This window comes from Carcharodon carcharias, chromosome 23 (assembly GCF_017639515.1).
Source record: "Carcharodon carcharias isolate sCarCar2 chromosome 23, sCarCar2.pri, whole genome shotgun sequence".
Lineage (NCBI taxonomy): Eukaryota > Metazoa > Chordata > Chondrichthyes > Lamniformes > Lamnidae > Carcharodon > Carcharodon carcharias.
This window is the reverse complement of record NC_054489.1, coordinates 49,052,380-49,077,522: the sequence shown is the minus strand read 5'-3', so window position 1 is coordinate 49,077,522 and position 25,143 is coordinate 49,052,380.

Sequence of the window (25,143 nt, the reverse complement as noted above, 5' to 3'; positions counted from 1 at the left end):
GTGTATGCTCTGTTGTGTGTGATTGCCCTGTTGTGTTTTTGCTCTGTTGTGTATGTTTGCCCTGTTCTGTGTTTGCCATGTTGTGTGTGTTTCTCTTGTTGTTTGTTTTTGCCCTGTTGCGTGTGTTTGTCCTGTTGTGTGTGTTTGCCTTGTTGTGTGTTTGCTCTGTTGTGTGTGTTTGCCCTGTTGTGTGTGTTTGCCCTGTTCTGTGTGTTTGCCCTGTTATGTGATTGTTTGCCCTGTTGTGTGTGTTTTTCCTCTTGTGTGTGTTTGCCTTGTCATGTGTTTGCCCTGTCGTGTGCGTTTGCCCTGTCGTGTGTGTTTGCCCTGTTGTGTGTTTGCTCTGTTGTGTGTTTGCTCTGTTGTGGGTTTGCCCTGTTGTGTGTTTGCTCTGTTGTGTGTTTTTGCCTTGTTGTGTGTTTGCTCTGTTGTGTGTTTGCCCTGTTGTGTGTGTTTGTCTTGTTGTGTGTGTTTTCCCTGTTTTGTGTGTTTTTCCTGTTTTGTATTTGCTCTGTTGTGTGTGTTTGCCCTGTTATGTGTGCTTGCCCTGTTGTGTCTGTTTGTCTTGTTGTGTGTGTTTGCTCTGTTGTGTGTGTTTGCCCTGTTTGTGTTTGTCTTGTAGTGTGTTTTTGCCCTCTTGTGAGTGTTTGCCCTGTTGTGTGTCTTTGTCTTGTTGTGTTTGTTTGCCCTGTTGTGTGTTTGCCCTGTTGTGTGTACTTGTCTTGTTGTGTGTTTTTGCCCTGTTGTGTGTGTTTGCCCAGTTGTGTGTGTTTGCCCTGTTGTGTTTTTGCCCTGTTGTGTGTGTTTGCCCTGTTGTGTGTGTTTGCCATGTTGTGTGTGTTTGTCCTGTTGTGTGTGTTTGCCCTGTTGCGTGTGTTTGCCCTGTTCTGTGTTTGCCCTGTTGAGTGTGTGGGTCTTGTTGTTTGTTTTTGCCCTGTTGCGTGTGTTTGTCCTGTTATGTGTTTGCTCTGTTGTTTGTGTTTGCCCTGTTGTGTGTGTTTGCCCTGTTGTGTGTGTTTGCCCTGTTGTGTGTTTGCCCTGTTGTGTGTATTTGTCTTGTTGTGTGGTTTTGCCCTGTTGCGTGTGTTTGTCCTGTTGTGTGCTTGCTCTGTTGTGTGTGTTTGCTCTGTTGTGTGTGTTTGCCCTGTTGTGTGTTTGCCCTGTTGTGTGTCTTTGTTTAGTTGTGTGTTGTTGCCCTGTTGTGTGTGTTTGTCCTGTTGTGTGTTTGCTCTGTTTTGTGTGTTTGCTCTGTTGTGTGTGTTTGCTCTGTTGTGTGTGTTTGCCCTGTTATGTGTGTTTGCCCTGTTGTGTGTGTTTGCCCAGTTGTGTGTGTTTGTCTTGTTGTGTGTTTTTGCCCTGTTGTGTGTGTTTGCCCTGTTGTGTGTGTTTGTCTTGTTGTTTGTTTTTGCCCTGTTGCATGTGTTTGTCATGTTATGTGTTTGCTCTTTGTGTGTGTCTGCCCTGTTGTGTTTGTTTGCCCTGTTGCGTGTGTTTGCCCTATTGTGTAGTTGCCCTGTTGTGTGTGTTTCTCTTGTTGTGAGTGTTTGCCCTGTTGTGTGTGTTTGTCCTGTTGTGTGTGTTTGCCCTGTTGTGTGTTTGCCTTGTCATGTGTTTGCCCTGTTTTGTGTGTTTGCCCTGTCGTGTATCTTGGCCCTGTTTTGTGTTTACTCTGTTGTGTGTTTGCTCTGTTGTGGCTTTGCTCTGTTGTGTGTGTTTGCTCTGTTGTGTTTGTTTGCCCTGTTGTGTGTTTTTGCCTTGTTGTGTGTTTGCTCTGTTGTGTTTGTTTGCCTTGTTATGTGTGTTTGCCTTGTTGTGTGTGTTTGCCCTCTTGTGTGTTTGCTCTGTTGTGTGTGTTTGCCTTGTTGTGTTTGTTTGCTCTGTTGTGTGTTTGCTCTGTTGTGTGTGTTTGCTCTGTTGTGTGTGTTTGCTCTGTTGTGTGTGTTTGCCTTGTTTTGTGTGTTTGCTCTGTTGTGTTTTTGCTCTGTTGTGTGTTTGCTCTGTTGTGTGTGTTTGCTCTGTTGTGTGTTTTTGCCTTGTTGTGTGTGTTTGCTCTGTTGTGTTTTTGCTCTGTTGTGTGTCTTTGCTCTGTTGTGTGTGTTTGCCCTGTTGTGTGTGTTTTCCCTGTTGTGTGTTTGCTCTGTTTTGTGTGTTTGCCCTGTCGTGTGTTTGCTCTGTTGTGTCTGTTTGCCCTGTTGTGTGTTTTCTCTGTTGTGTGTGTTTGCTCTGTTGTGTGTTTGCCCTGTTGTGTGTGATTGCCCTGTTGTGTTTTTGCTCTGTTGTGTATGTTTGCCCTGTTCTGTGTTTGCCATGTTGTGTGTGTTTGTCTTGTAGATTGTTTTTGCCCTGTTGCGTGTGTTTGTCCTGTTGTGTGTTTGCTCTGTTGTGTGTGTTTGCCCTGTTGTGTGTGTTTGCCCTGTTGTGTGTTTGCCCTGTTGTGTGTGTTTGTCTTGTTGTGTGTGTTTTCCCTGTTGTGTGTTTTTGTCCTGTTGTGTGTGTTTTCCCTGTTGTGTGTTTGCCCTGTTGTGTGTATTTGTCTTGTTGTGTGTTGTTGCCCTGTTGTGTGTGTTTGTCCTGTTGTGTGTTTGCTCTGTTGTGTGTGTTTGCTCTGTTGTGTGTGTTTGCCCTGCCGTGTGTTTGCCCTGTTGTGTGTGTTTGTCCTGTTGTGTGTTTGCTCTGTTGTGTGTTTGCTCTGTTTTGTGTGTTTGCTCTGTTGTGTGTGTTTGCCCTGTTATGTTTGTTTGCCCTGTTGTGTTTATTTTTCTTCTTGTGTGTGCTTTCCCTGTTGTGTGTGTTTGTCCTGTTTTGTGTTTGCTCTGTTGTGTGTGTTTGCCCTGTTGTGTGTGCGTGTCCTGTTGTGTCTGTTTGTCTTGTTGTGTTTGCTTGCCCTCTTGTTCGTGTTTGTCTTGTTGTGTGTTTTTGCCCTGTTGTGTGTGTTTGCCCTGTTGTGTGTTTTTGTCTTGTTGTTTGTTTGCCCTGCCGTGTTTGTTTGCCCTGTTGTGTGTGTTGGCCCTGTCATGTGTTTGTTTGCCCTGTTGTTTCTGTTTGTCTTATTGTGTGTTTTTGACCTGTTGTATGTGTTTGCCCTGTTGTGTGTTTTTTCCCTGTTGTGTACGTTTGCCCTGTCGTGTGTGTTTGCCCTTTTGTGTGTGTTTGTCTTGTTGTGTGTTTTTGCCCTGTTGTGTGTATTTGCCCTGTTGTGTGTATTTGCCCTGTTGTGTCTGCTTGTCTTGCAGTGTGTGTTTGCCCTGTTGTGTCTGTTTGCCCTGTTGTGTGTGTTTGCCCTGTTGTGTATTTTTGCCCTGTTTTGTGTGTTTGCCCTGTTGTGTGTGTTTGCCCAGTTGTGTGTGTTTGCCCTGTTGTGTGTTTGCCCTGTTGCGTGTGTTTGTCTTGTTGTGTGTTTTTGCCCTGTTGCGTGTGTTTGTCCTGTTGTTTGTTTGCTCTGTTGTGTGTGTTTACACTCTTGTGTGTGTTTGCCCAGTTGTGTGTGTTTGCCCTGTTGTGTGTGTTTGTCTTGTTGTGTGTTTTTGCCCTGTTGCGTGTGTTTGTCCTGTTGTTTGTTTGCCCTGTTGTGTGTGTTTGCCCTGTTGTGTGTTTTTGCCCTGTTGTGTTTTTGCCCTGTTTTGTGTGTTTGCCCTGTTTTGTGTGATTGCCCTGTCAGCTGTTTGCCCTGTCATGTGTGTGTTTGCCTTGTTATGTGTTTACCCTGTTGTGTGTATTTGCCCTGTCATGTGTGTTTTTGCCCTGTTATGTGTGTGTTTGCCCTGTCATGTGTTTGCCCTGTTGTGTGTGTTTGCCCTGCCATGTGTTTGCCTTGTCATGTGTATGCCCTGTTTTGTGTGTTTGCCCTGTCGTGTGTCTTTGCCCTGTTTTGTGTTTACTCTGTTGTGTGTTTGCTCTGTTGTGGGTTTGATCTGTTGTGTGTGTTTGCTCTGTTGTGTTTGTTTGCCCTGTTGTGTGTTTTTGGCTTGTTGTGTGTTTGCTCTGTTGTGTGTGTTTGCCTTGTTATGTGTGTTTGCCTAGTTGTGTGTGTTTGCCCTGTTGTGTTTTTGCCCTGTTGTGTGTGTTTGCTCTGTTGTGTGTGTTTGCCCTGTTACGTGTGTTTGCCCTGTTGTGTGAGATTGCCCAGTTGTGTATGTTTGTCTTGTTGTGTGTTTTTGCCCTGTTGTGTGTGTTTGCCCTGTTGTGTGTGTTTGCCCTGTTGTGTGGGTTTGCCCGATTGTGTATTTGCCCTGTTGTGTGTGTTTGCCCTGTTGTGTTTGTTTTCCCTGTTGTGTGTGTTTGTCCTGTTGTGTGTGTTTGCCTTGTTGTGTCTGTTTGCTCTGTTGTTTGTGTTTGCTCTGTTGTGTGTTTGTTCTGTTGTGTGTGTTTGCTCTGTTGTGTGTGTTTGCCTTGTTGTGTGTTTGCTCTGTTGAGTGTGTTTGCCTTGTTATGTGTGTTTGCCTTGTTGTGTGTGTTTGCCCTGTCATGTGTTTGCCTTGTCATGTGTATGCCCTGTTTTGTGTGTTTGCCCTGTCGTGTGTCTTTGCCCTGTTTTGTGTTTACTCTGTTGTGTGTTTGCTCTGTTGTGGGTTTGATCTGTTGTGTGTGTTTGCTCTGTTGTGTTCGTTTGCCCTGTTGTGTGTTTTTGGCTTGTTGTGTGTTTGCTCTGTTGTGTGTGTTTGCCTTGTTATGTGTGTTTGCCTTGTTGTGTGTGTTTGCCCTGTTGTGTGTTTGCCCTGTTGTGTGTGTCTGTCTTGTTGTGTGTTTGCTTTGTTGTGTGTTTGCTCTGTTGTGTGTTTGCTCTGTTGTGGGTTTGATCTGTTGTGTGTATGCTCTGTTGTGTGTCTTTGCCCTGTTGTGTGTGTTTGCCATGTTGTGTGTTTGCTCTGTTGTGTGTGTTTGCCCTCTTTTGTGTGTTTGCCATGTTGTGTGTGTTTGCCCTGTTGGGCGTTTGGCCTGTTGTGTCTTTTTGTCCTGTTGTGTGTTTGCTCTGTTGTGTGTGTTTGCCCTTGTTGTGTGTTTTTGCCCAGTTGTGTGTGTTTGCCCTGTTGTGTTTTTGCCCTGTTGTGTATGTTTGCCCTGTTGTGTGTGTTTGCCCTGTTGTGTGTGTTTGTCCTGTTTTGTGTGTTTGCCCTGTTGCGTGTGTTTGCCCTTTTCTGTGTTTGCCCTGTTGAGTGTGTTGGTCTTGTTGTTTGTTTTTGCCCTGTTGCGTGTGTTTGTCCTGTTATGTGTTTGCTCTGTTGTTTGTGATTGCCCTGTTGTGTGTGTTTGCCCTGTTGTGTGGGTTTGCCCGATTGTGTATTTGCCCTGTTGTGTGTGTTTGCCCTATTGTGTTTGTTTTCCCTGCTGTGTGTGTTTGTCCTGTTGTGTGTACTTGTCTTGTTGTGTGGTTTTGCCCTGTTGCTTGTGTTTGTCCTGTTGTGTGCTTGCTCTGTTGTGTGTGTTTGCTCTGTTGTGTGTGTTTGCCCTGTTGTGTGTTTGCCCTGTTGTGTGTCTTTGTTTAGTTGTGTGTTGTTGCCCTGTTGTGTGTGTTTGTCCTGTTGTGTGTTTGCTCTGTTTTGTGTGTTTGCTCTGTTGTGTGTGTTTGCTCTGTTGTGTGTGTTTGCCCTGTTACGTGTGTTTGCCCTGTTGTGTGAGATTGCCCAGTTGTGTATGTTTGTCTTGTTGTGTGTTTTTGCCCTGTTGTGTGTGTTTGTCATGTTATGTGTTTGCTCTTTGTGTGTGTCTGCCCTGTTGTGTGTGTTTGCCCTGTTGTGTGTGTTTGCCCTATTGTGTATTTGCCCTGTTGTGTGTGTTTCTCTTGTTGTGAGTGTTTGCCCTGTTGTGTGTGTTTGTCCTGTTGTGTGTGTTTGCCCTGTTGTGTGTTTGCCTTGTCATGTGTTTGCCCTGTTTTGTGTGTTTGCCCTGTCGTGTGTCTTTGCCCTGTTTTGTGTTTACTCTGTTGTGTGTTTGCTCTGTTGTGGGTTTGCTCTGTTGTGTGTGTTTGCTCTGTTGTGTTTGTTTGCCCTGTTGTGTGTTTTTGCCTTGTTGTGTGTGTTTGCTCTGTGGTTTGTTTGCCTTGTTGTGTGTGTTTGCTCTGTTGTGTGTGTTTGCCCTGTTGTGTGTGTTTGCCCTGTTGTGTGTGTTTGCCTTGTTGTGTGTTTGCTCTGTTGTGTGTGTTTGCCCTGTTGTGTGTGTTTGCCGTGTTGTGTGGGTTTGCCCGATTGTGTATTGGCCCTGTTGTGTGTGTTTGCCCTGTTGTGTTTGTTTTCCCTGTTGTGTGTGTTTGTCCTGTTGTGTGTGTTTGCCTTGTTGTGTCTGTTTGCTCTGTTGTTTGTGTTTGCTCTGTTGTGTGTTTGTTCTGTTGTGTGTGTTTGCTCTGTTGTGTGTGTTTGCCTTGTTGTGTGTGTTTGCTCTGTTGTGTTTTTGCTCTGTTGTGTGTGTTTGCTCTGTTGTGTGTGTTTGCCATGTTGTGTGTGTTTGCCCTGTTGTGTGTTTGCTCTGTTGTGTGTGTTTGCCCTGTCGTGTGTTTTTGTCCTGTTGTGTTTGTTTTCCCTGTTGTGTGTGTTTGTCCTGTTGTGTGTGTTTGCCCTGTTGTGTGTTTGCCCTGTTGTGTGTGTTTGTCTTGTTGTGTGGTTTTGCCTTGTTGTGGGTTTGATCTGTTGTGTGTGTTTGCCTTGTTATGTGTGTTTGCCTTGTTGTGTGTGTTTGCCCTGTTGTGTGTTTGCTCTGTTGTGTGTGTTTGCCTTGTGTTTGTTTGCTCTGTTGTGTGTTTTCTCTGTTGAGTGTTTGCTCTGTTGTGTGTGTTTGCTCTGTTGTGTGTGTTTGCCCTGTTGTGTGTTTGCCCTGTTGTGTGTTTTTGCCCTGTTGTGTGTTTGCTCTGTTGTGTGTGTTTGCCCTGTTGTGTGTGTTTGTCTTGTTGTGTGTGTTTGCCCTGTTGTGTGTGTTTGTCTTGTTGTGTGTTTTTGCCCCGTTGTGTGTGTTTGCCTTGTTTTGTGTGTTTGCTCTGTTGTGTTTGCTCTGTTGTGTGTTTGTCCTGTTGTCTGTGTTTGCTCTGTTGTTTGTGTTTGCCTTGTTGTGTGTGTTTGCTCTGTTGTGTTTTTGCTCTGTTGTGTGTGTTTGCTCTGTTGTGTGTGTTTGCCCTGTTGTGTGTTTGCTCTGTTGTGTCTGTTTGCCCTGTGTGTGTATTCTCTGTTGTGTGTGTTTGCTCTGTTGTATGTATGCTCTGTTGTGTGTGATTGCCCTGTTGTGTTTTTGCTCTGTTGTGTATGTTTGCCCTGTTCTGTGTTTGCCATGTTGTGTGTGTTTCTCTTGTTTTTGTTTTTGCCCTGTTGCGTGTGTTTGTCCTGTTGTGTGTGTTTGCCTTGTTGTGTGTTTGCTCTGTTGTGTGTGTTTGTCCTGTTGTGTGTTTTTGCCCTGTTCTGTGTGTTTGCCCTGTTATGTGTGTGTTTGCCCTGTTGTGTGTGTTTGCCCTGTTGTGTGTGTTTGTCTTGTCATGTGTTTGCCCTGTCGTGTGCGTTTGCCCTGTCGTGTGTGTTTGCCCTGTTGTGTGTTTGCTCTGTTGTGTGTTTGCTCTGTTGTGGGTTTGCCCTGTTGTGTGTTTGCTCTGTTGTGTGTTTTTGCCTTGTTGTGTGTTTGCTCTGTTGTGGGTTTGCCCTGTTGTGTGTTTGCTCTGTTGTGTGTTTGCTCTGTTGTGTGTGTTTGCTCTGTTGTGTTTGTTTGCCCTGTTGTGTGTGTTTGCCCTGTTGTGTGTTTGCTCTGTTGTGTGTATTTGCCCTGTTGTGTGTGTTTGCCCTGTTGTGTGTGTTTGCCCTGTTGTGTATGTTTGCCCTGTTGTTTGTGTTTTTCTTGTTGTGTGTTTTGCCCTGTTGTGTATGTTTGCCTTGTTGTGTGTGTTTGCTCTGTTGTGTGTTTGCTCTGTTGTATGTTTGCTCTGTTGTGTGTGTTTCCTCTGTTATTTGTGTTTGCCTTGTTGTTTGTGTTTGCTCTGTTGTGTTTTGGCTCTGTTGTGTGTGTTTGCTCTGTTGTGTGTGTTTGCCTTGTTGTGTTTGTTTGCTCTGTTGTGTGTTTGGTCTGTTGTGTGTGTTTGCTCTGCTGTGTTTGTTTGCCCTGTTGTGTGTGTTTGCCTTGTTGTGTGTTTGCTCTGTTGTGTGTGTTTGCCCTGTTGTGTGTGTTTGCCCTGTTGTGTGTGTTTGCCCTGTTGTGTGTTTGCTCTGTTGTGCGTTTGCTCTGTTTTGTGTGTTTGCTCTGTTGTGTGTGTTTGCCTTGTTGTGTGTGTTTGCTCTGTGGTTTGTTTGCTCTGTTGTGTGTGTTTGCTCTGTTGTGTGTGTTTGCCCTGTTGTTTGTGTTTGCCCTGTTGTGTGTTTGCCCTGTTGTGTGTCTTTGCTCTGTTGTGTGTTTTTGCCTTGTTGTGTGTGTTTGCACTGTTGTGTTTTTGCTCTGTTGTGTCTGTTTGCTCTGTTGTGTGTGTTTGCCCTGTTGTGTGTGTTTGCCCTGTTGTGTTTTGGCTCTGTTGTGTGTGTTTGCTCTGTTGTGTGTTTGCTCTGTTGTGTGAGTTTGCTCTGCTGTGTGTGTTTGCCCTGTTGTGTTTGTTTGCCCTGTTGTGTGTGTTTGCTCTGTTGAGTGTGTTTGCCTTGTTGTGTGTGTTTGCACTGTTGTGTTTTTGCTCTGTTGTGTCTGTTTGCTCTGTTGTGTGTGTTTGCTCTTTTGTGTGTATTTGCCCTGTCGTGTGTTTGCTCTGTTGTGTGTGTTTGCTCTGTTGTGTTTTTGCTCTGTTGTTTGTGTTTGCTCTGTTGTATTTTTGCTCTGTTGTGTGTGTTTGCCCTGTTGTGTGTATGATCTGTTGTGTGTGTTTGCCCTGTTGTGTGTGTTTGTCTTGTTGTTTGTTTTTGCCCCGTTGCTTGTGTTTGCCCTGTTGTGTGTTTGCTCTGTTGTGTGTGTTTACCCTGTTGTGTGTGTTTACCCTGTTGTGTGTTTGCCCTGTTTTGTGTGTTTGTCTTGTTGTGAGTGTTTTCCCTGTTGTGTGTGTTTGCCCTGTTTTGTGTGTTTGCCCTGTTGTGTTTTTGCCCTGTTGATTGTGTTTGTCTTTTTGTGTGTTTTTGCCCTGTTGTGTGTTTTTGTCCTGTTGTGTGTTTGCTCTGTTGTGTGTGTTGGCCTGTTGTGTGTGTTTGCCCTGTTGCGTGTGTTTGCCCTGTTGTTTGTGTTTGTCTTGTTGTGTGTGTTTTCCCTCTTTTGTGTGTTTGTCCTGTTTTGTATTTGCTCTGTTGTGTGTGTTTGCCCTGTTTGTGTTTGTCTTGTAGTGTGTTTTTGCCCTCTTTTGAGTGTTTGCCCTGTTGTGTGTCTTTGTCTTGTTGTGTGTTTTTGCCCTGTTATGTTTGTTTGCCCTGTTGTGTGTGTTTGCCCTATCATGTGTGTGTTTGCCCTGTTGTTTCTTTTTGTCTTATTGTGTGTTTTTGCCCTGTTGTGTGTGTTTGCCCTGTTGTGTGTGTTTGCCCTGTTGTGTGTGTTTGCCCCGTTGTGTGTGTTTGTCTTGTTGTGTGTTTTTGCCCTGTTGTGTGTGTTTGCCCTGTTGTGTGTATTTCCCCTGTTTTGTCTGTTTGTCTTGTTGTGTGTGTTTGCCCTCTTTTGTGTGTTTGCCCTATTGTGTTTATGTATGTCTTGTTGTGCGTTTTTGTCCTGTTGTGTGTGTTTGCCCTGTTGTGTGTGTTTGCCCTGTTGTGTGTGTTTTTCTTGTGTGTTTTTGCCCTGTTGTGTGTGTTCGCCTTGTTGTGTGTTTGCTCTGTTGTGTGTGTTTGCCCTGTTGTGTGTGTTTGCCTTGTTGTGTGTGTTTGCACTTTTGTGTGTTTGCTCTGTTGTGTGTGTTTGCTCTGTTGTCTGTTTTTGCCCTGTTGTGTGTGTTTGCCCTGTTGTGTGTTTTTGTCTTGTGTGTATTTGCCCTGTTGTGTTTGTTTGCCCTGTTGTGTTTGTTTGCCCTGTGAAGTGTGTGTTTGCCCTGTTGTTTCCGTTTGTCTTATTGTGTGTTTTTGACCTGTTGTATGTGTTTGCCCTGTCGTGTGTGTTTGCCCTTTTGTGTGTGTTTGTCTTGTTGTGTGTTTTTGCCCTGTAGTGTGTATTTGCCCTGTTGTGTGTATTTGCCCTGTTGTGTCTGTTTGTCTTGTTGTGTGTGTTTGCCCTGTTGTGTGTGTTTTCCCTGTTGTGTGTGTTTTCCCTGTTGTGTGTGTTTGCCCTGTTGTGTATTTTTGCCCTGTTGTGTGTGTTTGCCCAGTTGTGTGTGTTTGCCCTGTTGTGTGTTTGCCCTGTTGTGTGTGTTTGTCTTGTTGTGTGTTTTTGCCCTGTTGCATGTGTTTGTCCTGTTGTTTGTTTGCTATGTTGTGTGTGTTTGCACTCTTGTGTGTGTTTGCCCTGTTGTGTGTTTTTGCCCTGTTGTGTTTTTGCCCTGTTGTGTGTGTTTGCCCTGTCATTTGTGTGTTTGCCCTGTCAGCTGTTTGCCCTGTCATGTGTGTGTTTGCCTTGTTATGTGTTTGCCCTGTTGTGTGTATTTGCCCTGTCATGTGTGTTTTTGCCCTGTTATGTGTGTGTTTGCCCTGTCATGTGTTTGCCCTGTTGTGTGTGTTTGCCCTGTCATGTGTTTGCCTTGTCATGTGTATGCCCTGTTTTGTGTGTTTGCCCTGTCGTGTGTCTTTGCCCTGTTTTGTGTTTACTCTGTTGTGTGTTTGCTCTGTTGTGGGTTTGATCTGTTGTGTGTGTTTCCTCTGTTGTGTTTGTTTGCCCTGTTGTGTGTTTTTGCCTTGTTGTGTGTTTGCTCTGTTGTGTGTGTTTGCCCTGTTGTGTGTGTTTGCCCTGTTGTGTGTTTGCCCTGTTGTGTGTGTTTGTCTTGTTATGAGTGTTTTCCCTGTTCTGTGTGTTTGCCCTGTTGTGTTTTTGCCCTGTTGTGTGTGTTTGTCTTGTGTGTTTTTGCCCTGTTGTTTGTGTTTGTCCTGTTGTGTGTTTGCTCTGTTGTGTGTGTTTGCCCTGTTGTGTGTTTGCCCTGTTGTGTGTTTGCCCTGTTGTGCCTGTTTGTTTAGTTGTGTGTTTTTGCCCTGTTGTGTTTGTTTGTCCTGTTGTGTGTTTTCTCTGTTGTGTGTGTTTGCCTGTTGTGTGTTTTTGCCCTGTTATGTGAATTTGCCCTGTTGTGTTTGTTTGTCTAGTTGTGTGTCTTTTCCCTGTTGTTTGTCTTTGTCGTGTTTTGTGTTTGCTCTGTTGTGTGTGTTTGCCCTGTTGTGTGTGCTTGTCCTGTTGTGTCTGTTTGTCTTGTTGTTTGTGTTTGCCCTGTTGTGTGTGTTTGCCCTGTTGTGTGTGTTTGCCCTGTTGTGTGTTTGCTCTGTTGTGCGTTTGCTCTGTTTTGTGTGTTTGCTCTGTTGTGTGTGTTTGCCTTGTTGTGTGTGTTTGCTCTGTTGTGTTTGTTTGCTCTGTTGTGTGTGTTTGCTCTGTTGTGTGTGTTTGCCCTGTTGTTTGTGTTTGCCCTGTTGTGTGTTTGCCCTGTTGTGTGTGTTTGCTCTGTTGTGTTTTTGATCTGTTGTTTGTGTTTGCTCTGTTGTATTTTTGCTCTGTTGTGTGTGTTTGCCCTGTTGTGTGTATGATCTGTTGTGTGTGTTTGCCCTGTTGTGTGTGTTTGTCTTGTTGTTTGTTTTTGCCCCGTTGCTTGTGTTTGCCCTGTTGTGTGTTTGCTCTGTTGTGTGTGTTTACCCTGTTGTGTGTGTTTACCCTGTTGTGTGTTTGCCCTGTTTTGTGTGTTTGTCTTGTTGTGAGTGTTTTCCCTGTTGTGTGTGTTTGCCCTGTTTTGTGTGTTTGCCCTGTTGTGTTTTTGCCCTGTTGATTGTGTTTGTCTTTTTGTGTGTTTTTGCCCTGTTGTGTGTTTTTGTCCTGTTGTGTGTTTGCTCTGTTGTGTGTGTTGGCCTGTTGTGTGTGTTTGCCCTGTTGCGTGTGTTTGCCCTGTTGTTTGTGTTTGTCTTGTTGTGTGTGTTTTCCCTCTTTTGTGTGTTTGTCCTGTTTTGTATTTGCTCTGTTGTGTGTGTTTGCCCTGTTTGTGTTTGTCTTGTAGTGTGTTTTTGCCCTCTTTTGAGTGTTTGCCCTGTTGTGTGTCTTTGTCTTGTTGTGTGTTTTTGCCCTGTTATGTTTGTTTGCCCTGTTGTGTGTGTTTGCCCTATCATGTGTGTGTTTGCCCTGTTGTTTCTTTTTGTCTTATTGTGTGTTTTTGCCCTGTTGTGTGTGTTTGCCCTGTTGTGTGTGTTTGCCCTGTTGTGTGTGTTTGCCCCGTTGTGTGTGTTTGTCTTGTTGTGTGTTTTTGCCCTGTTGTGTGTGTTTGCCCTGTTGTGTGTATTTCCCCTGTTTTGTCTGTTTGTCTTGTTGTGTGTGTTTGCCCTCTTTTGTGTGTTTGCCCTATTGTGTTTATGTATGTCTTGTTGTGCGTTTTTGTCCTGTTGTGTGTGTTTGCCCTGTTGTGTGTGTTTGCCCTGTTGTGTGTGTTTTTCTTGTGTGTTTTTGCCCTGTTGTGTGTGTTCGCCTTGTTGTGTGTTTGCTCTGTTGTGTGTGTTTGCCCTGTTGTGTGTGTTTGCCTTGTTGTGTGTGTTTGCACTTTTGTGTGTTTGCTCTGTTGTGTGTGTTTGCTCTGTTGTCTGTTTTTGCCCTGTTGTGTGTGTTTGCCCTGTTGTGTGTTTTTGTCTTGTGTGTATTTGCCCTGTTGTGTTTGTTTGCCCTGTTGTGTTTGTTTGCCCTGTGAAGTGTGTGTTTGCCCTGTTGTTTCCGTTTGTCTTATTGTGTGTTTTTGACCTGTTGTATGTGTTTGCCCTGTCGTGTGTGTTTGCCCTTTTGTGTGTGTTTGTCTTGTTGTGTGTTTTTGCCCTGTTGTGTGTATTTGCCCTGTTGTGTGTATTTGCCCTGTTGTGTCTGTTTGTCTTGTTGTGTGTGTTTGCCCTGTTGTGTGTGTTTTCCCTGTTGTGTGTGTTTTCCCTGTTGTGTGTGTTTGCCCTGTTGTGTATTTTTGCCCTGTTGTGTGTGTTTGCCCAGTTGTGTGTGTTTGCCCTGTTGTGTGTTTGCCCTGTTGTGTGTGTTTGTCTTGTTGTGTGTTTTTGCCCTGTTGCATGTGTTTGTCCTGTTGTTTGTTTGCTCTGTTGTGTGTGTTTGCACTCTTGTGTGTGTTTGCCCTGTTGTGTGTTTTTGCCCTGTTGTGTTTTTGCCCTGTTTTGTGTGTTTGCCCTGTTTTGTGTGTTTGCCCTGTCAGCTGTTTGCCCTGTCATGTGTGTGTTTGCCTTGTTATGTGTTTGCCCTGTTGTGTGTATTTGACCTGTCATGTGTGTTTTTGCCCTGTTATGTGTGTGTTTGCCCTGTCATGTGTTTGCCCTGTTGTGTGTGTTTGCCCTGTCATGTGTTTGCCTTGTCATGTGTATGCCCTGTTTTGTGTGTTTGCCCTGTCGTGTGTCTTTGCCCTGTTTTGTGTTTACTCTGTTGTGTGTTTGCTCTGTTGTGGGTTTGATCTGTTGTGTGTGTTTCCTCTGTTGTGTTTGTTTGCCCTGTTGTGTGTTTTTGCCTTGTTGTGTGTTTGCTCTGTTGTGTGTGTTTGCCCTGTTGTGTGTGTTTGCCCTGTTGTGTGTTTGCCCTGTTGTGTGTGTTTGTCTTGTTATGAGTGTTTTCCCTGTTCTGTGTGTTTGCCCTGTTGTGTTTTTGCCCTGTTGTGTGTGTTTGTCTTGTGTGTTTTTGCCCTGTTGTTTGTGTTTGTCCTGTTGTGTGTTTGCTCTGTTGTGTGTGTTTGCCCTGTTGTGTGTTTGCCCTGTTGTGTGTTTGCCCTGTTGTGCCTGTTTGTTTAGTTGTGTGTTTTTGCCCTGTTGTGTTTGTTTGTCCTGTTGTGTGTTTTCTCTGTTGTGTGTGTTTGCCTGTTGTGTGTGTTTGCCCTGTTATGTGAATTTGCCCTGTTGTGTTTGTTTGTCTAGTTGTGTGTCTTTTCCCTGTTGTTTGTCTTTGTCGTGTTTTGTGTTTGCTCTGTTGTGTGTGTTTGCCCTGTTGTGTGTGCTTGCCCTGTTGTGTCTGTTTGTCTTGTTGTTTGTGTTTGCCCTGTTGTGTGTGTTTGCCCTGTTGTGTGTGTTTGCCCTGTTGTGTGTTTGCTCTGTTGTGCGTTTGCTCTGTTTTGTGTGTTTGCTCTGTTGTGTGTGTTTGCCTTGTTGTGTGTGTTTGCTCTGTTGTGTTTGTTTGCTCTGTTGTGTGTGTTTGCTCTGTTGTGTGTGTTTGCCCTGTTGTTTGTGTTTGCCCTGTTGTGTGTTTGCCCTGTTGTGTGTCTTTGCTCTGTTGTGTGTTTTTGCCTTGTTGTGTGTGTTTGCACTGTTGTGTGTTTTTGTCTTGTGTGTATTTGCCCTGTTGTGTTTGTTTGCCCTGTTGTGTGTGTTTGCCCTGTGAAGTGTGTATTTGCCCTGTTGTTTCCGTTTGTCTTATTGTGTGTTTTTGACCTGTTGTATGTGTTTGCCCTGTTGTGTGTTTTTTCCCTGTTGTGTATGTTTGCCCTGTCATGTGTGTTTGCCCTTTTGTGTGTGTTTGTCTTGTTGTGTGTTTTTGCCCTGTTGTGTGTATTTGCCCTGTTGTGTGTATTTGCCCTGTTGTGTATGTTTGTCTTGTTGTGTGTGTTTGCCCTGTTGTGTGTGTTTTCCCTGTTGTGTGTGTTTGCCCTGTTGTGTATTTTTGCCCTGTTTTGTATGTTTGCCCTGTTGTGTGTGTTTGCCCAGTTGTGTGTGTTTGCCCTGTTGTGTGTTTGCCCTGTTGTGTGTGTTTGTCTTGTTGTTTGTTTTTGCCCTGTTGCATGTGTTTGTCCTGTTGTTTGTTTGCTCTGTTGTGTGTGTTTGCACTCTTGTGTGTGTTTGCCCTGTTGTGTGTTTTTGCCCTGTTGTGTTTTTGCCCTGTTTTGTGTGTTTGCCCTGTTTTGTGTGTTTGCCCTGTCAGCTGTTTGCCCTGTCATGTGTGTTTGCCTTGTTATGTGTTTGCCCTGTTGTGTGTGTTTGCCCTGTCATGTGTGTTTTTGCCCTGTTATGTGTGTGTTTGCCCTGTCATGTGTTTGCCCTGTTGTGTGTGTTTGCCCTGTCATGTGTTTGCCTTGTCATGTGTATGCCCTGTTTTGTGTGTTTGCCCTGTCGTGTGTCTTTGCCCTGTTTTGTGTTTACTCTGTTGTGTGTTTGCTCTGTTGTGGGTTTGAACTGTTGTGTGTGTTTCCTCTGTTGTGTTTGTTTGCCCTGTTGTGTGTTTTTGCCTTGTTGTGTGTTTGCTCTGTTGTGTGTGTTTGCCCTGTTGTGTGTGTTTGCCCTGTTGTGTGTTTGCCCTGTTGTGTGTGTTTGTCTTGTTATGAGTGTTTTCCCTGTTCTGTGTGTTTGCCCTGTTGTGTTTTTGCCCTGTTGTGTGTGTTTGTCTTGTGTGTTTTTGCCCTGTTGTTTGTGTTTGTCCTGTTGTGTGTTTGCTCTGTTGTGTGTGTTTGCCCTGTTGTGTGTTTGCCCTGTTGTGCCTGTTTGTTTAGTTGTGTGTTTTTGCCCTGTTGTGTTTGTTTGTCCTGTTGTGTGTTTTCTCTGTTGTGTGTGTTTGCCTGTTGTGTGTGTTTGCCCTGTTGTGTGTTTGCTCTGTTGTGTTTGTTTGTCTAGTTGTGTGTCTTTTCCCTGTTGTTTGTCTTTGTCGTGTTTTGTGTTTGCTCTGTTGTGTGTGTTTGCCCTGTTGTGTGTGCTTGCCCTGTTGTGTCTGTTTGTCTTGTTGTTTGTGTTTGCCCTGTTGTGTGTGTTTGCCCTGTTGTGTGTGTTTGCCCTGTTGTGTGTTTGCTCTGTTGTGCGTTTGCTCTGTTTTGTGTGTTTGCTCTGTTGTGTGTGTTTGCCTTGTTGTGTGTGTTTGCACTGTTGTGTTTTTGCTCTGTTGTGTCTGTTTACTCTGTTGTGTGTGTTTGCCCTGTTGTGTGTGTTTGCCCTGTTGTGTTTTGGCTCTGTTGTGTGTGTTTGCTCTGTTGTGTGTTTGCTCTGTTGTGTGTTTGCTCTGTTGTGTGAGTTTGCTCTGCTGTGTGTGTTTGCCCTGTTGTGTTTGTTTGCCCTGTTGTGTGTGTTTGCTCTGTTGAGTGTGTTTGCCTTGTTGTGTGTGTTTGCACTGTTGTGTTTTTGCTCTGTTGTGTCTGTTTACTCTGTTGTGTGTGTTTGCCCTGTTGTGTGTGTTTGCCCTGTTGTGTTTTGGCTCTGTTGTGTGTGTTTGCTCTGTTGTGTGTTTGCTCTGTTGTGTGTTTGCTCTGTTGTGTTAGTTTGCTCTGCTGTGTGTGTTTGCCCTGTTGTGTTTGTTTGCCCTGTTGTGTGTGTTTGCTCTGTTGAGTGTGTTTGCCTTGTTGTGTGTGTTTGCACTGTTGTGTTTTTGCTCTGTTGTGTCTGTTTGCTCTGTTGTGTGTGTTTGCTCTTTTGTGTGTATTTGCCCTGTCGTGTGTTTGCTCTGTTGTGTGTGTTTGCTCTGTTGTGTGTTTGCTCTGTTGTTTGTTTTTGCTCTGTTGTATTTTTGCTCTGTTGTGTGTGTTTGCCCTGTTCTGTTTTTGCTCTGTTGTGTGTGTTTGTCCTTTTGTGTGTGTTTGTCTTGTTGTTTGTTTTTGCCCTGTTGCGTGTGTTTGTCCTGTTCTGTTTTTGCTCTGTTGTGTGTGTTTGCCCTGTTGTGTGTGTTTGCCCTGTTGTGTGTTTGCCCTGTTTTGTGTGTTTGTCTTGTTGTACGTGTTTTCCCTGTTGTGTGTGTTTGCCCTGTTTCGTGTGTTTGCCCTGTTGTGTTTTTGCCCTGTTGTTTGTGTTTGTCTTTTTGTGTGTTTTTGCCCTGTTGTGTGTTTTTGTCCTGTTGTGTGTTTGCTCTGTTCTGTGTGTTGGCCTGCTGTGTGTGTTTGCCCTGTTGCGTGTGTTTGCCCTGTTGTTTGTGTTTGTCTTGTTGTGTGTGTTTTCCCTGTTTTGTGTGTTTGTCCTGTTTTGTATTTGCTCTGTTGTGTGTGTTTGCCCTGTTGTGTGTGCTTGCCCTGTTGTGCATGTTTGTCTTGTTGTGTGTGTTTGCTCTGTTGTGTGTGTTTGCCCAGTTGTGTGTGTTTGCCCTGTTGTGTGTTTGCCCTGTTGTGTGTGTTTGTCTTGTTGTTTGTTTTTGCCCTGTTGCATGTGTTTGTCCTGTTGTTTGTTTGCTCTGTTGTGTGTGTTTGCACTCTTGTGTGTGTTTGCCCTGTTGTGTGTTTTTGCCCTGTTGTGTTTTTGCCCTGTTTTGTGTGTTTGCCCTGTTTTGTGTGTTTGCCCTGTCAGCTGTTTGCCCTGTCATGTGTGTGTTTGCCTTGTTATGTGTTTGCCCTGTTGTGTGTGTTTGCCCTGTCATGTGTGTTTTTGCCCTGTTATGTGTGTGTTTGCCCTGTCATGTGTTTGCCCTGTTGTGTGTGTTTGCCCTGTCATGTGTTTGCCTTGTCATGTGTATGCCCTGTTTTGTGTGTTTGCCCTGTCGTGTGTCTTTGCCCTGTTTTGTGTTTACTCTGTTGTGTGTTTGCTCTGTTGTGGGTTTGATCTGTTGTGTGTGTTTCCTCTGTTGTGTTTGTTTGCCCTGTTGTGTGTTTTTGCCTTGTTGTGTGTTTGCTCTGTTGTGTGTGTTTGCCCTGTTGTGTGTGTTTGCCCTGTTGTGTGTTTGCCCTGTTGTGTGTGTTTGTCTTGTTATGAGTGTTTTCCCTGTTCTGTGTGTTTGCCCTGTTGTGTTTTTGCCCTGTTGTGTGTGTTTGTCTTGTGTGTTTTTGCCCTGTTGTTTGTGTTTGTCCTGTTGTGTGTTTGCTCTGTTGTGTGTGTTTGCCCTGTTGTGTGTTTGCCCTGTTGTGTGTTTGCCCTGTTGTGCCTGTTTGTTTAGTTGTGTGTTTTTGCCCTGTTGTGTTTGTTTGTCCTGTTGTGTGTTTTCTCTGTTGTGTGTGTTTGCCTGTTGTGTGTGTTTGCCCTGTTGTGTGTTTGCTCTGTTGTGTTTGTTTGTCTAGTTGTGTGTCTTTTCCCTGTTGTTTGTCTTTGTCGTGTTTTGTGTTTGCTCTGTTGTGTGTGTTTGCCCTGTTGTGTGTGCTTGCCCTGTTGTGTCTGTTTGTCTTGTTGTTTGTGTTTGCCCTGTTGTGTGTGTTTGCCCTGTTGTGTGTGTTTGCCCTGTTGTGTGTTTGCTCTGTTGTGCGTTTGCTCTGTTTTGTGCGTTTGCTCTGTTTTGTGTGTTTGCTCTGTTGTGTGTGTTTGCCTTGTTGTTTGTGTTTGCTCTGTGGTTTGTTTGCTCTGTTGTGTGTGTTTGCTCTGTTGTGTGTGTTTGCCCTGTTGTGTGTGTTTGCCCTGTTGTGTGTTTGCCCTGTTGTGTGTGTTTGTCTTGTTATGAGTGTTTTCCCTGTTCTGTGTGTTTGCCCTGTTGTGTTTTTGCCCTGTTGTGTGTGTTTGTCTTGTGTGTTTTTGCCCTGTTGTTTGTGTTTGTCCTGTTGTGTGTTTGCTCTGTTGTGTGTGTTTGCCCTGTTGTGTGTTTGCCCTGTTGTGCCTGTTTGTTTAGTTGTGTGTTTTTGCCCTGTTGTGTTTGTTTGTCCTGTTGTGTGTTTTCTCTGTTGTGTGTGTTTGCCTGTTGTGTGTGTTTGCCCTGTTGTGTGTTTGCTCTGTTGTGTTTGTTTGTCTAGTTGTGTGTCTTTTCCCTGTTGTTTGTCTTTGTCGTGTTTTGTGTTTGCTCTGTTGTGTGTGTTTGCCCTGTTGTGTGTGCTTGCCCTGTTGTGTCTGTTTGTCTTGTTGTTTGTGTTTGCCCTGTTGTGTGTGTTTGCCCTGTTGTGTGTGTTTGCCCTGTTGTGTGTTTGCTCTGTTGTGCGTTTGTTCTGTTTTGTGCGTTTGCTCTGTTTTGTGTGTTTGCTCTGTTGTGTGTGTTTGCCTTGTTGTTTGTGTTTGCTCTGTGGTTTGTTTGCTCTGTTGTGTGTGTTTGCTCTGTTGTGTGTGTTTGCCCTGTTGTTTGTGTTTGCCCTGTTGTGTGTTTGCCCTGTTGTGTGTCTTTGCTCTGTTGTGTGTTTTTGCCTTGTGTGTGTTTGCACTGTTGTGTTTTTGCTCTGTTGTGTCTGTTTACTCTGTTGTGTGTGTTTGCCCTGTTGTGTGTGTTTGCCCTGTTGTGTTTTGGCTCTGTTGTGTGTGTTTGCTCTGTTGTGTGTTTGCTCTGTTGTGTGTTTGCTCTGTTGTGTGAGTTTGCTCTGCTGTGTGTGTTTGCCCTGTTGTGTTTGTTTGCCCTGTTGTGTGTGTTTGCTCTGTTGAGTGTGTTTGCCTTGTTGTGTGTGTTTGCACTGTTGTGTTTTTGCTCTGTTGTGTCTGTTTGCTCTGTTGTGTGTGTTTGCTCTTTTGTGTGTATTTGCCCTGTCGTGTGTTTGCTCTGTTGTGTGTGTTTGCTCTGTTGTGTGTTTGCTCTGTTGTTTGTTTTTGCTCTGTTGTATTTTTGCTCTGTTGTGTGTGTTTGCCCTGTTGTGTGTATGATCTGTTGTGTGTGTTTGCCCTGTTGTGTGTGTTTGTCTTGTTGTTTGTTTTTGCCCTGTTGCTTGTGTTTGTCCTGTTGTGTGTTTGCTCTGTTGTGTGTGTTTGCCCTGTTGTGTGTGTTTGCCCTGTTGTGTGTTTGCCCTGTTTTGTGTGTTTGTCTTGTTGTGAGTGTTTTCCCTGTTGTGTGTGTTTGCCCTGTTTCATGTGTTTGCCCTGTTGTGTTTTTGCCCTGTTGTTTGTGTTTGTCTTTTTGTGTGTTTTTGCCCTGTTGTGTGTTTTTGTCCTGTTGTGTGTTTGCTCTGTTGTGTGTGTTGGCCTGTTGTGTGTGTTTGCCCTGTTGCGTGTGTTTGCCCTGTTGTTTGTGTTTGTCTTGTTGTGTGTGTTTTCCCTGTTTTGTGTGTTTGTCCTGTTTTGTATTTGCTCTGTTGTGTGTGTTTGCCCTGTTGTGTGTGCTTGCCCTGTTGTGCATGTTTGTCTTGTTGTGTGTGTTTGCTCTGTTGTGTGTGTTTGCCCTGTTTGTGTTTGTCTTGTAGTGTGTTTTTGCCCTCTTTTGAGTGTTTGCCCTGTTGTGTGTCTTTGTCTTGTTGTGTGTTTTTGCCCTGTTATGTTTGTTTGCCCTGTTGTGTGTGTTTGCCCTATCATGTGTGTGTTTGCCCTGTTGTTTCTTTTTGTCTTATTGTGTGTTTTTGCCCTGTTGTGTGTGTTTGCCCTGTTGTGTGTGTTTTCCCTGTTGTGTGTGTTTGCCCCGTTGTGTGTGTTTGTCTTGTTGTGTGTTTTTGCCCTGTTGTGTGTGTTTGCCCTGTTGTGTGTATTTCCCCTGTTTTGTCTGTTTTTCTTGTTGTGTGTGTTTGCCCTCTTTTGTGTGTTTGCCCTATTGTGTTTATGTATGTCTTGTTGTGCGTATTTGTCCTGTTGTGTGTGTTTGCCCTGTTGTGTGTGTTTTTCTTGTGTGTTTTTGCCCTGTTGTGTGTGTTCGCCTTGTTGTGTGTTTGCTCTGTTATGTGTGTTTGCCCTGTTGTGTGTGTTTGCCTTGTTGTGTGTGTTTGCACTTTTGTGTGTTTGCTCTGTTGTGTGTGTTTGCTCTGTTGTCTGTTTTTGCCCTGTTGTGTGTGTTTGCCCTGTTGTGTGTTTTTGTCTTGTGTGTATTTGCCCTATTGTGTTTGTTTGCCCTGTTGTGTGTGTTTGCCCTGTGAAGTGTGTATTTGCCCTGTTGTTTCCGTTTGTCTTATTGTGTGTTTTTGACCTGTTGTATGTGTTTGCCCTGTTGTGTGTTTTTTCCCTGTTGTGTATGTTTGCCCTGTCGTGTGTGTTTGCCCTTTTGTGTGTGTTTGTCTTGTTGTGTGTTTTTGCCCTGTTGTGTGTATTTGCCCTGTTGTGTGTATTTGCCCTGTTGTGTCTGTTTGTCTTGTTGTGTGTGTTTGCCCTGTTGTGTGTGTTTGCCCTGTTGTGTATATTTGCCCTGTTTTGTATGTTTGCCCTGTTGTGTGTGTTTGCCCAGTTGTGTGTGTTTGCCCTGTTGTGTGTTTGCCCTGTTGTGTGTGTTTGTCTTGTTGTGTGTTTTTGCCCTGTTGCGTGTGTTTGTCCTGTTGTTTGTTTGCTCTGTTGTGTGTGTTTGCACTCTTGTGTGTGTTTGCCCTGTTGTGTGTTTTTGCCCTGTTGTGTTTTTGCCCTGTTTTGTGTGTTTGCCCTGTTTTGTGTGTTTGCCCTGTCAGCTGTTTGCCCTGTCATGTGTGTGTTTGCCTTGTTATGTGTTTGCCCTGTTGTGTGTGTTTGCCCTGTCATGTGTGTTTTTGCCCTGTTATGTGTGTGTTTGCCCTGTCATGTGTTTGCCCTGTTGTGTGTGTTTGCCCTGTCATGTGTTTGCCTTGTCATGTGTATGCCCTGTTTTGTGTGTTTGCCCTGTCGTGTGTCTTTGCCCTGTTTTGTGTTTACTCTGTTGTGTGTTTGCTCTGTTGTGGGTTTGATCTGTTGTGTGTGTTTCCTCTGTTGTGTTTGTTTGCCCTGTTGTGTGTTTTTGCCTTGTTGTGTGTTTGCTCTGTTGTGTGTGTTTGCCCTGTTGTGTGTGTTTGCCCTGTTGTGTGTTTGCCCTGTTGTGTGTGTTTGTCTTGTTATGAGTGTTTTCCCTGTTCTGTGTGTTTGCCCTGTTGTGTTTTTGCCCTGTTGTGTGTGTTTGTCTTGTGTGTTTTTGCCCTGTTGTTTGTGTTTGTCCTGTTGTGTGTTTGCTCTGTTGTGTGTGTTTGCCCTGTTGTGTGTTTGCCCTGTTGTGTGTTTACCCTGTTGTGCCTGTTTGTTTAGTTGTGTGTTTTTGCCCTGTTGTGTTTGTTTGTCCTGTTGTGTGTTTTCTCTGTTGTGTGTGTTTGCCTGTTGTGTGTGTTTGCCCTGTTATGTGAATTTGCCCTGTTGTGTTTGTTTGTCTAGTTGTGTGTCTTTTCCCTGTTGTTTGTCTTTGTCGTGTTTTGTGTTTGCTCTGTTGTGTGTGTTTGCCCTGTTGTGTGTGCTTGCCCTGTTGTGTCTGTTTGTCTTGTTGTTTGTGTTTGCCCTGTTGTGTTTGCCCTGTTGTTTGTATTTGTCTTGTTGTGCGTTTTTGCCCTGTTGTGTGTCTTTGTCTTGTTTTGTGTTTTTGCCCTGTTGTGTTTGTTTGCCATGTTGTGTGTTTTTGCCCTGTTGCATGTGTTTGTCCTGTAGTTTGTTTGCTCTGTTGTGTGTGTTTGCCCTGTTGTGTGTGTTTGCCCTGTTGTGTGTTTGCCCTGTTGTGTGTTTGCCCTGTTGTGTGTGTTTGTCTTGTTTTGTGTGTTTTCCTGTTGTGTGTGTTTGCCCTGTTGTGTGTTTGCCCTGTTGTGTGTGTTTGTTTAGTTGTCTGTCTTTGCCCTGTTGTGTGTTTGTCCTGTTGTGTGTTTGCTCTGTTGTGTGTGTTTGCCCTGTCGTGTGTGTTTGCCCTGTTGTGTGTGTTTGTCTTGTTGTGTGTTTTTTCCCTTTTGTGTGTGTTTGTCCTGTTTTGTGTTTGCTCTGTTGTGTGTGTTTGCCCTGTTGTGTGTGTTTGCCCTGTTGTGTGTGTTTGCCCTGATGTGTTTGTTTGTCTTGTTGTGTTTGTTTGCCCTGTTGTGTGTGTTTGCCCTACTTTGTGTTTTTGTCTTGTTGTGTGTTTTTGCCATGTTGTGTGTGTTTGCCCTGTTGTGTGTGTTTGTCTTGCCGTGTGTGTTTTCCCCCTACTGCAATTGAAAAATCAGCTGGAATCTATGATCCATGCTAAAATTACTGAATATTTGTTGGGTAATATTAACCTGAGCTTCCTGACCGAAACAAGGCAGGTCTGAGTCCAACGACCATTTATTATGCCTTATCTAATTGTACACTCCATTGACTTAAATAGAGGGTAAAATCAGGCTCGGTGTAAAACAGGCTGAGCTAAACTCGCCTGATTGCCGCCAGCTGGGGTAAGTTAAAATGACCCTGCTGGAGAAGCTTTGAAATCAGGTCTGTTATTGTGGATTGACCTGGTGATTCATTCGCTTCTTACTCAGGAAGAGGTCTTGCTGGAGGCAATGGTCTTTGTTGAGAATACATTTATTTATGTGCTAACAATTTACAGAGGGCAAATAAGACTATGACATAGCTAGAGCCGCCCTCTGTGCTGTGACTCTGTCACCATCTCTCAGGCAGTGACATCACTGTGACACTTTTTGCATATGCTCATTATATCTATTGTTAGAGTTAACCCTTTACTCTACTACTAGAAAGCAGTTTCTTTTGACACAAAGCATAATGGAAATCTGTAACTCTCTCGCCAAAAAGTTGGGGGCCACTTTAATTGATGCGATTGGCCAGATGCCAGGATCAGCTTTCTCCCACCACTGATGTCATTGGCTTGTGCCTACCAGCCAGTGCCAATACTGGCTTGTGCCCCCTCCCCCCCCAGACTGACTTAGCCAGTATCTCCAGGGCATCCTGCCTGATGCTGGCCTGCTCCCTTTGCCACCCCGAGCCCTCACTGACCCTCTCCCAAACCCCTGCCAAGCGGTGCTCTCATCGAAGTGTGACGTGTAAGCAGAGATACTGACTGCCATTTGTGTTGTTTCTACCTGGGCTTCCATAGCACTCTAACCTAGAAAGAATTCCGTATGTCTGCTTCAGCTATTCTACAGATTTGCAGAATTTGAACAATCAGAACTCCTCAGTCATTGGCATTGAAGCCATAGACAGTACAAAGAGAGGTGTCAGTCACCCGGCCCCTGTAGGTGCAGCACCACCAGGAACAGCCATTATCATTTCCTAGACTGAAACCGACTGATTTTTCTCAGATAAGGCTACCAAGGAATGTGGAACAAAGCTGGGTAAACGGAGTTGAAGCCTGGATCTATGATAGTCTGACTGCATGGCCTTACACTGCTCAATATTATTTACATGATAATGTAACCCAGAGGATGCAGCAAAGCTCCCCTCTCAATATATGAACTTACCTTCTTCACATACCCTCCTGTGCACTTTTCCAATCCTACAGCACGTGGACTGTTTATAATTGTGTGAGCCAAACCCAAAATAAATCATCTCACAGCAAGTGTGCATAAAGGTCAGAACTTAATGCAGCAGCATTGGCCACACCAAACAACTGGAAAGACAGGCACTTGCTTGTCTCTGCTGGCCCAGGTAGCCACAATGCTATTTTACATGGCTCAGGCAATTCTTTGCCTGAATCGTGGCTTCTGTCACTCTGAGACAGGGTGTCCTGCTTACAACAGCTGCTGGCCAATCAGAGGCAGCAGCTCTTCAGTCCCAGCAGCGCTACCAGGTTTGGTGGCCACTGCTGGGACTGCAGCAGTCCCCAGTCATCGTTGGTGAACCATCGGAATCGAGGATGCTGTCCATCAGGCTTCGTGAGACTTCAGATGACTGAGGGGCTCAATTCTGGATCCACATGTTCTTCCGCAGTGGGGGTACATTGTTGCGCAGGGGAATGGAAATCGCAGCCCCTGGTTCGCTTCCTCCTCCTTCCTCTGCTGCCTCCACCCTGCCTCGCTGTCGAGTTCCTGAGCCTCAAAGTGGCTTGTGCCTTTATTGGCCAGGTGGTGCCACGCCAAGCGATCGGCAGCATTCTCCTCCCAGTCAATGGTGTTAATCCCTCCGTGCTTTAGGGTGACCTTGAGCGTGTCCTTATACCTCTTCACTGGGCTGCCCTTTGAGCATTGGCCAACTGTGAGAAGAGAAGGGAGGCCATTTCCGGGCATCCAGACGCAATGGCCCTTCCATCGAAGTCGGTTCGGCAGGGGCAGGACTTCAATGCTGGTAGCCGCAGCTTCATGGAGGACGCTCCTGTTAGCTCGGTGGTCCTCCCAGGATTCAATGCAAGTACCGCTGATGAAAGCTGTCAAGGATCTTAATGTGGCATCAATAGACAGTCCATGTTTTGCTGCAGTAGAGGTGAGTGGCCAATACAACTACCTTATAAACCAGAACCTTTGTTGATTTGCAAAGGTCCCTGTTGTCAAAGACACATTGGCACAGCTTGAGGAAGACAGTACTGGTGCAGTTGACTCGGTGTTGGACTTCCTCATGATGGTTGTCCCTTGGGAGAGGCTGTTGCTGAGATAAAGGAAGTGCTCAACATACTCCAGAGCCACCCCGTCTAGGTGAATGGTGCAGGGGTTGCTCAACTGGCCCAGGAAAGGTTGGTGAAGGGCCTTTGTCTTGGCATCGTTTAAGG